The sequence below is a fragment of the Pan troglodytes genome, chromosome 2 (genome assembly GCF_028858775.2).
Source record: "Pan troglodytes isolate AG18354 chromosome 2, NHGRI_mPanTro3-v2.0_pri, whole genome shotgun sequence".
Classification (NCBI taxonomy): Eukaryota; Metazoa; Chordata; class Mammalia; order Primates; family Hominidae; genus Pan; species Pan troglodytes.
Genome location: NC_086015.1, coordinates 173,595,167 through 173,611,211, shown reverse-complemented (window position 1 = coordinate 173,611,211; position 16,045 = coordinate 173,595,167). Strand labels below are relative to the sequence as shown.

At 42.0% G+C, this 16,045-nt stretch overlaps 1 long non-coding RNA gene across 3 annotated transcripts in view; it reads right to left on the bottom strand.

Moving 5' to 3' along the window:
- The window catches only part of LOC129143652 (uncharacterized), a 663,501-nt gene extending 652,533 nt beyond the window's left edge, over positions 1–10,968 (bottom strand). The window contains exons 1-2 of one of the 3 annotated variants that reach the window (XR_010155383.1): positions 4,234–9,246; positions 3,117–3,740 (exon numbers count right to left, since the gene is read on the bottom strand). This is a non-coding gene — a long non-coding RNA (uncharacterized LOC129143652). The other 2 variants (XR_010155384.1, XR_010155385.1) reach the window with 2 other exon arrangements.
- Between the last annotated feature and the right edge of the window lie 5,077 nt (positions 10,969–16,045).

Here is a 16,045-nt window from a genome sequence, read left to right as displayed (position 1 = left end):
CAGCAGATCACTGCTTATATCCTTTCCAAGTACGTATACCATTACCCCCAACACACAATGTCTTCAGGCTTTCTCACTCCTACCATACCTCCACCCACAGAGGAGGGAAAGCCTGGACAAGCATTTCTCCCCCTCTATTCTACCTCTATTTTTCTTCCCCTGTCCACCATCCATCAGGACCAGCAGGGGCTGGGTTTCCACTCTTTTTTCCTTCTGACAAGGACTCCCTCTACATATTATCTTACATATGTCCTCCTGGGGACAATAGCCTCATAACTGGTGAAAGGATTGCCCTTTTTTTTTTTTTTTTTTTAACCACGGAAGATACAAATAGTATCCAAGAGGAGTCATAGGACAATCTAGAAGTAGGGATTACCAGGATCAAAAATAATTGGATTAATATTCCAAACTACAACCTTATTACATGGGTCTTAAAATTAAAAGGTTATTCAATAACAAGTATTGGGGAGGATGTGAAAAAATTAGAACCCTTGTGTACTGATGGGAACGTAAAAGGGTATAAACTTCATGAAAAACAGTATGGCAGTTCCATGGCCGGGCACGGTGGCTCACGCCAGTATTCCCAGCACTTTGGGAGGCTGGGGCGGACAGATCACTTGAGGTCAGGAGTTTGAGACCAGCCTTCCCAACATGGTGGAACCCCGTCTCTACTAAAAATACAAAAATTAGCCAGACGTGGTGGCACACACTTGTAATCCCAGCTACTTGGGAGGCTGAGGTGGGAGGATTGCTTGAACTCAAGAGTTTGAGGCTGCAGGGAGCTGAGATTGTGCCACTGCACCCCAGCCTGAGCAACAGAGTGAGACTCTTGTCTCAAAACAAAACAAAAACAAACAAAAAAGAAACAGTGTGGCAGTTCCTCAAAAAATTCAATGTATAATTACCACATAATCCAGCAATTCCATTTCTGTGTATATATCTAAAAGAATTGAAAGCAGCATTTCCAAGGATATTTGTACACCCATGTTCATAACATTATTCACAATAGCTAAAACATGAAAACAACCCAACTGTCCACCAATGAGTGAATGGATAAGCAAAATATGACCTATACATACAATGGAATATTCAGCTTAAAAAGGAATGACATTCTGCCATATGCTATAACATGGATGAACTTTGAAAACATGCTGAGTGAAATAAGCCAATCAGCCAAGCTCGGTAACTCACACCTATAATCCCAGCACTTTGGAAGGCTGAGGCAGGGAGATTGCTTGAACCCAGGAGTTCGAGATCAGCCTGGGAAACATGAGGAAACCCAGTTTCTACAAAAAATACAAAAATTAGCTGGGCATGGTGGTGCATGCCTGTAAACCCAGCTACTCAGGAGGCTGAGGTGGGTGGATCCCTTGACCAGCCTAGGCAACATGACAACCCCATCTGTACAAAAAAATATGAAAATGAGCCAGGTGTGGTGGCAGATGCCTGTAGTCCCAGCTATTCGGGAGGCTGAGGTGGGAGGATTGTTTGAGCCTTGGTGCTCAAGGCTGCAGTAAGCCATGATCTTGCCACTGCACTCCAGCCTGGGCAACAGAGCAAGACTCAAAAAAAAAAATCAAATACTTTCACAAATTATGCATCCAGCAAAGGTCCAACATCCAGAACCTATAGGGAACTTAAACAAACCAACAAGCAGAAAACAAATAACCCCATTAAAAAATGGGCAAAGGATATAAACAGACATTTCTCAAAAGAAGACATACAAGTGGCCAACAAACATATGAAAAAATGCTCAGCATCACTAATGATCAGAGAAATGCAAAGCAAAACCACAGTGAGATACCATCTCACACCAGTCAAAGTGCCTTTTTAAAAAGGCAAAAAACAACAGATACTGGAAAGGTTGCAGACAAAAAGGAACACTTACACACTGTTGGTGGGAATATAAATTGGTCCAGCCACTGTAAAAAGCAGTCTGGAGATTTCTCAAAGAACTTAAAACAGGCCGGGCACAGTGGCTCACTCCTGTAATCCCAGCTGTTTGGGAGGCTGAGATGGGTGGATCACTTGAGGTCAGGAGTTCAAGAACAGCCTGGCCAACATGGTGAAATTCCATCTCTAAAAAGACAAAAATTAGCCAGATGTGCTAGCGCACATCTGTAATCCTAGCAACTTGGGAGGCTGAGGCAGGAGAGTCACTTGAGCTTAGGAAGTAGAGGTTGCAGTGAGCCGAGATCACACCACTACACTCCAACCTGAGCAACACAGCGAGACTCCATCTCAAAAAAAAAAAAAAAAAAAAAAAAAACAGAGCTACCATTTGACCCAGCAATCCCATTACTGGGTATATACCCAAAAAAAAAAATTGTTCTACCTTCTGCCAAAAAGACACACGAACTTGTACGTTCATCACTGCACCATTCATAATAGCACAGACATAGAATCAACCCAGGTGCCCATCAATGGTAGATTGTATAAGGAAAATGTGGTACAGATATACCATGGAATACTATGCAGCTGTAAAAAAAGAATGAAATCATGTCCTTTGCAGCAGCATGGATGCAGCTGGAGGCCATAATCTTAAAAAAATTAACATAGGAACAGAAAACCAAATACCACATGTTCTCACTTATAAGTGGGAGCTAAACACTGAGCATTCATGGATATAAATATGGGAACAACAGACACTGTGGACTACTTGGGGTTGGGGAAAGAACTACCTATTGGGTGCTATGCTCACTACCTGGGTGATGGAACCCATACTCCAAACCACAGCATCACGCAATAACCCCATGTAACAAAGCTGCACATGGACCCCTGTATCTAAAATAAAAGTTGAAATTTTAAAAAATAATAAATACTTGATTAGAAATTTAGGAGATCTTCATAAGCCAAACAGTTCTTCCACATTTTATTCCCAGCTATCAACAGTTCGCTGACTGGCAAAGAGAGCCCTTTCTGTGCCAAATTCTCAAATTCCTCCTCTTTCCCCACCTGAGGGTAGGCCCTTCCATGCTCTCATCAGCCTCAATCAAATCCAGGGCAGAAAAAACACCCAGCTCTGAGGCTCAGAGAGAAAACCACGTGCTCCCATTTCTACAACCTAAAAATTCAAACTTTTCGAACTTATATATATGTGTTAGCCTGATGCTTACCCATCAGAGCCATGCAGAGTGTTTTTAGGAAGGAATGAGCCCTTTGTAGGTCAATTAACTCGATGAGATAAGCATTGCAGCAGGCTTTCCTTCAGAGAGGGGAAATACGAATGATTTCTGACTCTAACTTCAAACAGAGCAACAGGAATGCAATTTGGAACATAATCCAAAGAGGAAATAGTCCATCCCAATTCAATTCTGGTGGCTGGAAGACTGATTTAATTTCCTTCCTAGTGGAGACACTCCTCACAGGGTGGGGTGGGGAGGAGCGAGGGGTTTCCTGGCCACGGGATTTCCCTGTTTCATGAAGCTCTATTTCCAAAGCAGCCCCTTTCATGTACTGAGATTAAGTTTAAGATGCGGATGCAATGTCCTTGGCTTCCTCACTCGTCATGTCAATCTTGTAAGAGAAGGTGGAGATTGGATTAACCAACGTTGATGGAAAGGGCAGGGAAGGAGATGTCCTCCAAGGATGCTTCCATAGCAAGCTGTGAGCCTTGAGGAGCAGCAGAAGAAAGCACCTCTGCCCTATCTGCTCTCTGATGCCAGAAATTCCTCCATTGGAAACAAAGTCCCGCGTTCCTCAATAAGGAGATTGTTAAGTGCCTTCACAGTTAACTCCCCCTGGAAGAAGGAACACAGCGTCTTAATTCACCCACGTTGAGATATGAACGACTGACATCATCAGTTCCTTCTGAGAAAGCAGGTCTTCACAAGCCATGAGAAAAAATATTCTGAGGTCCCTGGGTGCCTGAGAGGGAATTAAGGGGACTCAGGTACAGAAGGGAGAGGCCAGGGTCCCAAAGACATACTTCACAACTTTTCCCCAAGATAGCGCTAAATACAACAAGGGCTGGAAGACACCATAAACCTGCCCTGAAGTGAAGCCCCCAAGGACCACTCTGAGGGGAGAGATGGCGGTGGGGGGGCGGGGGGGTGGAGCAAAGAGGCTCAGACTTAGAGAGACCAGGATCGCCATTGCTGTCTATGTAAATGCAGGCAAGCCAGGAGGGCAGTGAACGTGCTCTCCTGCTTCCTGCTGCACGCTGGCACCTAGTGCGGAGCCTGGGACACAAGAGGCACTCAATAAATATTTCCTGAAGGAGTGAATACATACAAGTTAAGTTTTCCGGCCGGGTGCAGTGGCTCACACCTGTAATCCCAGCACTTTGGGAGGCCGAGGAGGGCAGATAACTTGAGTGACTTCGAGACTAGCCTGGCCAACGTAGTGAAACCTCGTCTCTACTAAAAATACGAAAACTAGCCAGGCGTGGTGGTGGACGCCTATAATCCCAGCTACTCAGGAGGCCGAGCCAGGAGAATCGCTTGAGCCAGCAGAATCGCTTGAACCAGGGAGGCGGAGATTGCAGTCAGCTGGGATAGCGCCATTGCACTCCAGCCTGGGGTAACAAGAGCGAAACTGTGTCTCAAAAAAAAAAAAAAAGGAGTTAAGTTTTCCCTCATCATCCAGATACCCTCGCTATGCTCCCGCCAAAAGCAGAGAACAATTTCAATCACTCTGTTTAAATATTCAACAGTTCTATCTGAAAGAATTCAGATCCTTTAATCACTTTTAGAAAATGATCCTAAGAAAATAAATCACCAGATGTATTTATCTGTAACTACAGGGGAAAAAAATACCAAAAAAAAAATTGAAATCGACTTAATGCCCCAAACTAGAAATTGTTTAAATTAATTATGGTGTATCTATAAAACTCAATACTGTATAGCCATCTAAAAACAAGTTTTCAAAGAATGTTTAATGACATAAGGAATGGCAATTATGTTAAATTGTAAAAGTAGGATGCAAAATGTATATTTAGTATATATTTAGTTTTGAATAAGTGTGTATGTTATATAGCATAGAAAAATATTTGGAAGAAGATTATATAAAGTGTTAATGATTGTTACCTCTAAAAATTCTGATTTGGGGTGGTTTTGCATTTTCTTTTTCATACTTTTTTGTTTTCTCTAGCTGTTCTTCAAAGCATATTTTACTTTTCTAATCAGAAATAAAAATAATCTTTATTTCTTATGACAGAAGGGCCTTTTCAAATATTTGTCATGTTCTCACTGACAAACCAAGAAGGCATCCTGGCACCTTTTTCCAAACAATGACACAAATAATAGAAGCTAGCCTCTCAAGGCCACATCATACACAGGCCACTCTCTCTACATGGCATATATAGGTTTAGGATGCTTATATTCCGTCAGCAGAAGGAAGTCACACTCAGAGTTCATTAGCTTGGATGTCTGGCCTACATACATATTGGTTTTGTTTTGTTTCTTTCAGGATGTAAGTATGATTTAATCATTTCATACATATAAATTCTCAGTTAGGAAGAAAAGTGTATGGGGGTTCTGGAAATATGGTCACCTTCATGATAGCATAGAATACCATATCTATAGGTCAGCCTTGAACTTAGATGTCATTGATCTCCGAAGAATGTCATAACACTGCCTTATTCATAACATAGTGCTACAACATAAACCCCAAACATATATATTGTTAAGGACTAAATATTAGTGTGAATTTGTTCCAGATGTCAAAGATTTCCAGAAAATTACAATTTTAAAGGACAAATGCATACATCTGTGTATTTCACTGTAAATATTCAGCTTAATTGTTCCACCAAATCTGGGGATACCGCTTGCCATAATGGCCAATAATTATTTGTTAAATCAGATCGAACAGAATTTTATCCACATCTGCCAAAAATGTAATTATGTATAAAATGTGTATATGGTTCATGATTTGTAAATGAAATATATCCTTCACTAAGGTCATTTTTCCCCTTAAAATCTTCAGTGGCTCCCTACTGCCAACAGAACAAAGCCCCTCACAGCCGCATCACACCCAGCTCTCCAGGTTCATGGCTGCCCCTCCCCCAGGCATCTTATATCCTGACCTCAACCAGCTCCTCAGTGTTTCCTGAGCACACTCTCTTTTCTTGTGTCTTCTTGAATGTCCTTGGCCCACTTGTTGGTTCAGCATACTCCCATTTATTCTTCAACTTCGTCTCAAAAGTATCTCCTCTCTTTGACTTTCTGGAATTTGCCCTCTGTCTCCCTTCCTCCCCCACAAGTTCCCATAGCATTCTTTTTTTCATGTACATAGCATTTTACATGTTGAATACAGTTATTGGTTTATATGTCTCTCTCTCTCTTCCCCTGTGGATCAGAAGCCTCCAAAAAGATCCAAAAAAGAAAATATTATTTAATTTTCTAAAATGTTTTTAATCTCAGGATTAAGAAAAATTAAACCTCATATTTAATATGTAAGGCCTAATTTGTATCGTATTGTATTGTATCATGGAGTTTACTATGGATTTAGATGGAATCACATATTCATCAGAGCATCCTTCTGTGGTCTGATGACCACGCAGGTCATCAGGTGCTCCCGAGGATAAAGGATCCTCATCAATGAAGAGGGGTGGGCAGTGCCACCATCACTCTTCATTTGAGATATGATAGTTGGTAGATTATAAATGCCCATTTAAGTAGATGTTTACATTGCATTATTTGTTTCTTCCGAACTAACCCCATAAAAAACAACTAGTCATTTTAAAAGATTCCTGCAAAGATACCATAAAATAGCCATTGCAGTGAAAACAGTGGAGCCAAAAATACAAAAGTTTGCCATGTAACAAGAATTTAAAAACAAAATAAGGCTGGGCACAGTGGCTCACGCCTGTAATCCCAGCACATTGGGAGGACGAGGCAGGTGGATCACCTGAGGTCAAGAGTTTGAGACCAGCCTGGCCAACATGGTGAAACCCCATCCCTACTAAACATAAAAAATTAGCCAGGTGTGGTGCAGGGCGCCTGTAATCTCAGCTACTTAGGAGGTGGAGGCAGGAGAATCGCTTGAACCCCGGAGGCAGAGATTGCAGTGAGCTGAGATCGTGCCATTGCACTTCAGCCTGGGCAACAGAGTGAGACTCTGTCTCCAAAAAAATAAATAAATAAATAAAATAAAAATAAGCACTGTTAATCTGTGATTTTATGAGAAATAATCTGTGAACTCATGAGAAAGCAATTGCCTTTAATTGCTTTTCAAATGAAATGAGTTCTATGGAGAGACCATTTTGAACAAAGATATTTGGACAGGCATATTATCTTATTAATGAAAATATTATGTGTCATCCATAAAAATAGTCCTATCACATATACAGAAAATTTAGAATTTTTAAACCCGGTTAAGTAATCTTACAAATCAAGAGTCTCCATGGGCTTTCAAGCCATTTTTTAGAAATACAAAAATGCAGCCGGGTGCAGTGGCTCACACCTGTAATCCTAGCACTTTGGGAGGCCAAGGCAGGGAGATCATCTGAGGTCTGGAATTTGAGACCAGCCTGGCCAACATGGTGAAACCCCGTCTCTACTGAAAAAAAGTAGCTGGGCATGGTTGCGTGTGCCTGTAATCCCAGCTACCTGGTAGGCTAAGGCAGGAGAATTGCTGCAACCTGGGAGGTGGAGGCTGCAGTGAACCCAGATTGCACCATTGCACTCCAGCCTGGGTGATAGAGTGAGACTCCATCTCAAAAAAAAAAGAAAAGAAAAGAAAAGAAAAAGAAATACAAAAATGCAACATATTCTGATTAGCTTGCAAGAACAACTCAAAGGCATCAAGGAAAATGGAGAAACTACTGCCAAATTTTAATGTAAATCTTTGCAAAATGTTTAATATAAATCTTTGCATTATACCCTTTGATGCAGGATATAACAATATGATTATGTGTTTCTGCTGTATGGTTCTATATATCCATATAAGATTTTTTTTTCAGCTAAAGCAGCCTCTGAAACCAAGTAATAAAATTAACTGAACTAAGAATCAGACCTTTGAATGTTTTTATCCCAAATATTAAATAATGAAGTAGGTTCAAATATTGATCTCACTAAAATATTATTACTAACAAAAAAGAAAAAAGCTTGTATCATTAATAAATAATATGAAATAAAATTAAAATGTTATTTCATTTTTTCCTATTATTTAACTTTTTGTGTACATTTTATGCTGTACATGATACATTATTACAGTTGCACATCTATATACAATTAAATAAACATAAGTATGGACATTTATTGCCAGAGGAGATAGTTAATAAAAGTTTGCAGAATGAGAATCTTCTTATAAGATCTAATAGTATAGATATAAAAAATGGCATGAGTCCTATACATAAAATGTGAAGAAAGATATAAAAAGGGGGGGAACGGGAAGAGAAAAAGAAACTGTTGGGAGGCCATGGTCTGTTTTTTTATAATAATCAAACAGAGAGAAATCCTCTCTAAAAATTTCGGTGGCCTAATATTTAAGCTACACCACTGGTTAAAAGACAAAAATGTGGAATTATCTATCCATATAAGAAAGTATATTAGAGAAGAATTATATCTTGAAGTTTAGTGGCATTTTCTAGCAAACTCTCAAGATCTGATCATTAAAAAATAAATTCATTTGACAGAACAAAGGCACATTCTAGTATCTTTCCTAAGAACACACTAATTTGAATTCATAATAGGATGAATTCTAAGTTTCTAAAAAATGCCCAGCTGGTTATTGAAAAAAAAAATAGATGGAAATTAGAGGCATTTTTATCACTTATCATTATACAGCAATTTAGTGCTTTGAAAATGAGATTGAAACATGTTTTGTTTTCTTCTCACACATCCCGTGGAACTTTTGTTTCCGCTTAACAGGTTAGAAGGCGGATGCACGTGAGGCTAATGCACTTATTGCTGTACCCATATCTTCAGTTGCCCACAAAATATTTTACCTCAATTCTTCAGCAAAACTTGAATCTTAAAAACTGCTCTTTTCAGGTGCTGGAATTCATTTAATGACCTAATGAGACGAGGAGAGCAAATTTGATGGCAACCAAATGAACTACGGATGGGGCAAAGGGACAGGAGACAATTGGAGAACAAATAAAAGGAAAAACAACTTTCACTGTGGTGGGGGCAAACATATGGAACTTGTAAACTTCAAGTGACATTGCTAGCTGAAACATTATGGGGTTCAAGGAGGGTTCAGAGGCATTCATGGGGAAAAACTCTCTAACAGGCTACGAAGTGAAAGTTGGATTTGTTCCGGAGACAACGCCTGGCTTTGGAGGTGGCCCTCCAGGAGGACACTTACCCAATCCTTCTCCCCATCAGGAGCACAGCAGCTACCCCAGCCTGACACAGTGCGAGATTCTTTTGTCCTTATCATGACATCAGAAATAAATTCCAAATCTTAATACACAGAAGGAGTCTTTGATGGCCTCCCAGCCACAGCTTGGCCCAGCACCCTCCCTTGGAGGGAAAGTACAGGACTGAGAAATCAGAATCCTGGCTCTCTTTCTTTTCCATCCTGAAGCCAATTTTTTTTTAAACAATACCAAGGCTCTGTCTTCTCTCTAGGGGTCTTCCAGGATCAAAAGTGGCTTAAAAAGACCTCTTGATCTAGTGTGCGCTCTTGTTTTATTTTCAAGTTTTAAGCCAAAACTGGTTAACTTCAAAAGGGCTATGTGCAAAAATCCTAATATTGTTTTCCTAAAGAGGTCTTGTTGAATGATTGATATTTTGAGGGTTTTCCAGCCCAATGATTTCTTTGCTGAAAACAGAGCATACCCACTGGTTTTGGCATTTTGTTTGCCAACCAAATCTATAGCCTGAACACTGTCCATTCCCTTGCCTTAACAACACTGGGACTTGCTAACAAGTGCTGCCCCCAGTGAACAACACCTACCAAAAAGTATTTGTGTGTGCCTTTACTTTCTGCATACATCCCTGTCATTAATTAGGACCTCAAGGCCTACGAGAGAGTTTATTTCCTTCCATAGAGAATTCCCCTTATTTCCTGAAAATCTGTTTGTGATGTGGTAGAGAATATGAGTCTATATTTCCTCTTTCCAGAGATACAAATATCCAAGAGCCCCTATACCATAGAGAAGCTTGAGTTCCTTTTATTTTCCAATTGACTACAGACAAAGGATTATTTTCTAAGAAAATCTGTTTTGAAAAACCAACAGGTCCATAATTTAACCCTACCCCTAAACTAACATTTTTAACTGGGAAAGTATTTGTGTTAAAAAATCTTTTTTTTGAGATGGAGTCTCACTCTGTCATCCAGGCTGGAGTGCAGTGGCACAATCTTGGATCACTGCAACTTCTGCCTCCCGGTTCAAGGGATCCTCCTGTCTCTGCCTCCCAAGTAGCTGGGATCACAGGCATGCACCACCACACCCAGCTACTTTTTGTATTTTTAGTAGAGACGGGGTTTTGCCACATTGGCCAGGCTGATCTCCACTCCTGACCTCAGGTGATCCACCCACCTCGGCCTCCCAAAGTGCTGGGATTACAGGTGTGAGCCACCGTGCCCGGCCCTTTTTTTTTTCTTTCTTTCTTTTTTTGAGACAGTCTGGCTCTGTCGCCGAGGCTGTAGTGCAGTGGCACGATCTTGGCTCACTGCAACCTTCGCCTCCCAGGTTCAAGTGATTCTCCTGCCTCAGCCTCCCAAGTAGCTGGGATTACAGGCACCCACCACTACGCCCGGCTAATTTTTTGTATTTTTAGTAGAGACTGGATTTCACCATGTTGGTCAAGTTGGTCTCGAACTCCTGACCTCAAGTGATCCACCTGCCTCAGCCTCCCAAAGTGCTGGGATTACAGACGTGAGCCACTGCGCCTGGCCCAAAAAATCTTATACTAAGTCTGAAACTGTCCTTTTATTAAAATGGCTTTCCTTTTTTTATTTTTTATTTTTAATTATACTTTAAGTTTTAGGGTACATGTGCACAACGTGCAGGTTTGTTACATATGTATACATGTGCCATGTTGGTGTGCTGCACCCATTAACTCGTCATTTAGCATTAGGTATATCTCCTAGAGCTATCCCTCCCCCCTCCCCCCACCCCACAACAGGCCCCGGTGTGTGATGTTCCCCTTCTTGTGTCCATGTGTTCTCATTGTTCAATTCCCACTCATGAGTGAGAACATGCGGTGTTTGGTTTTTTGTCCTTAAAAAAATAAATAAATAAGTGAATGAAGTCTCTTTCAAGAGTAAAATTTTATTTTTATTCTAATTTCAAAAATTAGAACAATAGTCTAAGGTAGTTAAAATATACATTAAGCAATGAACTTTTCCCATTTAATGGAATAAAACTCTAAAACTGAAGGAAAAAAAGGCTTTCCATTCTCTTTTTTTTTTTTTAACAGAGTCTCATTCTGTCACCCTGGGTGGAGTGCAGTGGTGCCATCAAGGCTCACTGTTGCAGCCTTGACCTCCCAGGCTCAAGCAATCCTCCCACCTCAGACTCCTGGGTAGCTGAGACTACAGGTGTGCGCCAACACGCCAGGCTAATCTTCATATTTTTTCTAGAGACAGGGTTTCTCCATGTTGCCCAGGCTAGTCTTGAACTCCTGGGCTCAAGAAATCCTCCTACCTCAGCCTCCCAAAGTGCTGGGATTACAGGCATGAGCCACTGCATCTCTGGCCTTCATTCCACTTTTTTTTTTTTTTTTTTTTTTTTTTTGAGACGGAGTCTCACCCTGTGGCCCAGACTGAAGTGCAGTGGCGCGATCTCGGCTCACTGCAAGCTCCGCCTCCCGGGTTCACGCCATTCTCCGGCCTCAGCCTCTGGAGTAGCTGGGACTACAGGCGCCCGCCACCGCGCCTCATTCCACTTTCTTAGGGAGTAAGTTGCACTTGAAGGCTAGAGTAGCGGTTACTACCTCAGGCTTTACATTCAGACCGCAAAGTTTATAATCCTGGCTGTGGAACCTTAGGCAATTTACTTAACTTCTCCATGCCTCTGTTTTCTCATCTATAAAATGAGTATGTTAACAGCCTCTAACTCATGGGACTGTTGTAATAATTAAGTTAATTAATACATGTGTGTTGTATCGTTATTGTTTTAAATAAAATTGTGTTTCTTTAATATCCTATGAGAAAGATGTGTGTTTTTTACATTCTCATCTCACTGTATTTTATTAAACATAATTCAGTTTCATTTCATAAACGCTAAGCATACCGCAGCAGTAAGAGAACTGGCCTTAACTTTAGAAGATATGGGTTCACATATTGACCTTGATACTTGCTAGCTCTGTAATCTTGGCTCGTTACCTCATCTCCCTGAAGCCCAGTCTCTTAACATGGAAAAAGGAGATGATACCTTCCTTATAGAATTGTTAGAAACTGTGACTTAGGCTACAAGTTTCCCCCAAGATCTATTGTCTTGTCTTATTCTTACAGACTTAATCAAAATTTTATCTAAGCTCCCAGCCTGATAGAATAAAGGCCAGGACCGGCTTCATGGACATGCAACCTGTGCGATCTTACAGGCCCTGCAAGCAGAAGGACCCAGCACTTGGTTTAATGCTCGGCTGTCAACATCTTGAAATTCTTAATAATTTGGTCATTGAACTGGTGTTTTGTTTTTTTGGTGAGGGGTACAGAGTCCTTCTCTGTCACCCAGGCTGGAGTGCAACGGCAAGAACTCGGCTCACTGCAACCTCCGCCTCCCGGGTTCAAGTGATTCTCCTGCCTCAGCCTCCCGAGTAGCTGGGATTACAGGCACGCACCACTACACCAGGCTAATTTTTGTATTTTTAGTAGAGATGGGGTTTCACCATGTTGGCCCAGGCTGGCCTCGAACTCCTGACCTCAGGTGATCCACCCACCTCGGCCTCCCAAAGTGCTGGGATTACAGGCGTGAGCCACCGTGCCTGGCCTGAACTGGTATTTTTTAAGTGAAGTCTGATGGGACAATGGAGCATGCAAGGAAGCAGAGAAAATATGTGTAACATATGCATGAGGATCATTGCTTCGATTCCCCACTCTGCTCTGCTAAACTACCTGGCCGTGCATTTTATGTACATGCCAGTGCCAACTGAGTCAGCTACGTTTTTGCTGCACTTGACACAGTAGAAGCTGAGCTCTGACACCTGGAGAGTTTTTTAATTATTCTGACAAGCAAAAGAGTGATGCCTTCAACTAAGTTCCAGCTCTAAGAAGAAACAGCATGCTCCTCCGCAGGTCTCAGCAGGACATCCCACAGAAGCCTGAAGATGGCACTTCTCTGCCAGTATCTCACTGTTTTTGCTCATAATTAAGTCAATAAACTTTAGGAAGTTTCAGAATTGGCTGACTTTCCACGCCCACAAAAAAGGTACAACCTTGGGGGAAGACGTAGTTGAAGTCAATATGCATTTATACATCAAATTTTTTTTTTTTTTGAGACAGAGTCTAGCTCTGTTGCCAGGCTGGAATGCCGTGGCACCATCTCACCTCCCTGCAACTTCTGACTCCTTGGTTCAAGAGAGTCTCCTGCCTCAGCCTCCCGAGTAGCTGGGATAACAGGCACGCACCACCAAGCCCAGCCAATTTTTGTATTTTTAGGAGAGACAGGTTTCACCATGTTGGCCAGGATGGTCTCGATCTCCTGACCTCATGATCCGCCCGCCTCGGGCTCCCAAAGTGCTGGGATTACAGGCACGTGCCACCATGCCTGGCCACATCCAATATTCTTTCGCCTCTTATATTTAATCTGTGCAATGATGCGCGTCTGTTGGTATTTTATTTTCCCCTCTCAGCCAGGGCCGGGCATGGTGGCTCATGCCTGTAATCCCAGCACTTGGGGAGGGGGAGATGAGTGGATCACTTGAGGCCAGGAGTTTGAGACCAGCCTGGCCAACATTGCAAAACCTCGTCTCTACTAAAACCACAAAAATTAGCCTGGTGTGGTGGCTCACGCCTGTAATCCCAGCTACTCAGGAGGTTGAGGCACAAGAATCGCTTGAGCCCAGAAGGCGGAGGTTTCCGTGAGCCAAGATCACGCCACTGCATTGCAGCCTGAGCAACAGAGTGAGACCCTGTCTAAAAAAAAAAAAAATTAAATCATTTCAGGGGTAACTTTTCAAAGTACATTAAAGATGACAATGATAATAAACTAATATCATTATTATTCATGACATGCCTGACTTTGCCACTAGACTCTGAGTTATTTGAGCCTGGTACTGTCTCTGTGCTTCCTTTTTATATCTGGTGGCTAATGCATGGCTGGCACATAACAAGTGCTCATTAAATGTTTGCGTGATTAGTTAATTAATTAACGAATGAATGAATAAATAATATGATTTTAGCAGACACTCATAAAACTCATTTTAAGATAAAGTTTTAAGAGTTTGTGAATTTTTAAATAATACAAAAATGTTTCAGTCTTAATAAAATATCAATAAGCTCTAAGGAAGCCCAGATGTGAAAACACAGCGCAGCCATGAATTATGTATCTAGCCTCATACCCTGAAGGCCTGCTTATTCAGAATTCTGTTCCGTTCTGAACAGAAGGCAGAATGAGGGGAGATTTTTCATTAATAAAAGCTTTTTAGATTTACTGAAAATATAAATAGTTTTAGGGAAAGAGCTCAAAATTTACAATAATTAATTCTCCAGGATATTGTTCTTACAAAGAGTCTCTTGTTTAGTGATGATTGATTCTCTCCCAAAGACCATCTTGATGAGATTATGGGGCAAGAGGCAGGGAGGAGACAATAAGAATGATTGAATCATACTTTGGGATATTGGTAAATGTAATAGACATGTGTTACCTTGGATCCTTTCATGTCCCCTAAGCACCTTAATTTCTTTGGGGAAACCCTCCTCTTTTTCACCCCCACCAACCCCCAGGGAAAAAAATATATGGAGCATAGGACCTAGGCCTGGCCCAATTTCCCTAGCTACATACAGTGATTGGCTCAGGGGCAGGCACATGACTTTTCTAAGCCAATCAGATGCTACCTTCTGGTATTTTAATCTTAAACCAAGTGACAAAAAGACTGAACACAGCTGGAGTTCCTTCATCCTAGCAACAGAACCCTTGCAAAACTGTCTACTTTTTGCTTGCCCTTCCCTGAGTTTGATTTTTCTGAAAAACTAAATTTTCTTCCCCCAAAACCCTGTTTTCCAAACTCCCCCTCCCCCCCCAAAAATCCCTCTTTTGTTTCATCTATCCAGAGTCTGTTTCTCTTGCTCATAATCAAAGACCCTTATGTGAATATTTTTAATAAAGGCCAGGAAGGTTTCTGAAGGGCCTTGCATGCCAAGCTAAGGCAGTTGCATTTTGTGAAGCGGGGAAAGGGGGAACTCAAAGGATGACAAGCCAGGGAAGCACCTGTTGAGATCTTGATATTGACAAAGGGGAAGCTAGACTCGAAGGAGGAAAGACAGGAGGCATCCAGGAAGGAGATGGTGCGGTCTTGAGGAGATAAAGAGACAGCAAGAATGGAGAGGGGAGAAGCTCCAGAGTGCACGATCACGGTAGCATCAATGGGAAAGTAGGTAGTTCAGAACCAGGATCTGGCTTGGGTTCCAAGGAGCAAGCAGAGGAAGAGAAGCAAAGTCATCCCTGAACCTGAGCAGTAGTATTGTAGGACCTTCTATGTGCTACCAAAGCATGACCAGTTCCAACGGGGAAGGTAGATTTGGGAATCGGTTTTGAATCGATGTCCTAAGCAAGCCCAGAACTCATTTGTGGAGTATTTACTGGCAGGCACTCAGAGAGTGGCCCTCACCCTGCTCCATGAGGTCTGAGCAGCTTCCAGATTTTGAGGCTCCCTAATCCTTGGTCTGTTTCTGCCATATTCAGGCTTAACTATGCATGTGCTCTGAGAGCCATTGTCTGGCCCACCCTCAGTCTACATTTCCCAGGCTCCCTGGACTTCTGACTGGGTAGGTCAACCTAAGAGAGGCACAGGCAGATGACTGGAGGGCAGGAGAAGGGGAGAAACCGCGGTATTTTTCCCTCTTTTGCTCTGCTTCGGTGATGTATTTAGCAGGGACTGAGTCACCTCCCAGATCCTACAAGGCCCCTTCCCTCTGTGGTCTTAGCCCTCAAGAGGCAGTCCCACCATGGTCCCAGCTCCCCCTAGGTGGCCCTAGCCTCTGGGTT